General features: G+C 33.3%; 1 protein-coding gene across 1 annotated transcript in view; it reads right to left on the bottom strand.

The window, feature by feature from the left end:
• LOC119586935 (putative neural-cadherin 2) overlaps positions 1 to 201 on the bottom strand; it is a gene marked incomplete at its 5' end in the record, with an annotated part of 72,205 nt that overhangs the window by 55,836 nt on the left and 16,168 nt on the right.

Raw genomic sequence — 201 nt, 5'->3', positions numbered from 1 at the left:
GGTAACTGCCCTTGCAGATAACTGAACTGGAACACAACTGCAGCTTCAAAATCTACTGCCATCGTGAAGGCATATCATGAAATGTAAAAAAAAAAAAAAGACATTTTTTTCAACTGAATATGAATTGCCTATAAACTAAAACCATTTCACAGGGAAATGACTATTTTTCTTTTATATTCTTCCGGAGAAAGTTTATTGTGG

This window comes from Penaeus monodon, chromosome 22 (assembly GCF_015228065.2).
Source record: "Penaeus monodon isolate SGIC_2016 chromosome 22, NSTDA_Pmon_1, whole genome shotgun sequence".
NCBI classification, from domain to species: domain Eukaryota; kingdom Metazoa; phylum Arthropoda; class Malacostraca; order Decapoda; family Penaeidae; genus Penaeus; species Penaeus monodon.
The sequence above is the reverse complement of the archived record's forward strand: the minus strand, read 5'-3'. Positions and strand labels throughout refer to the sequence as shown.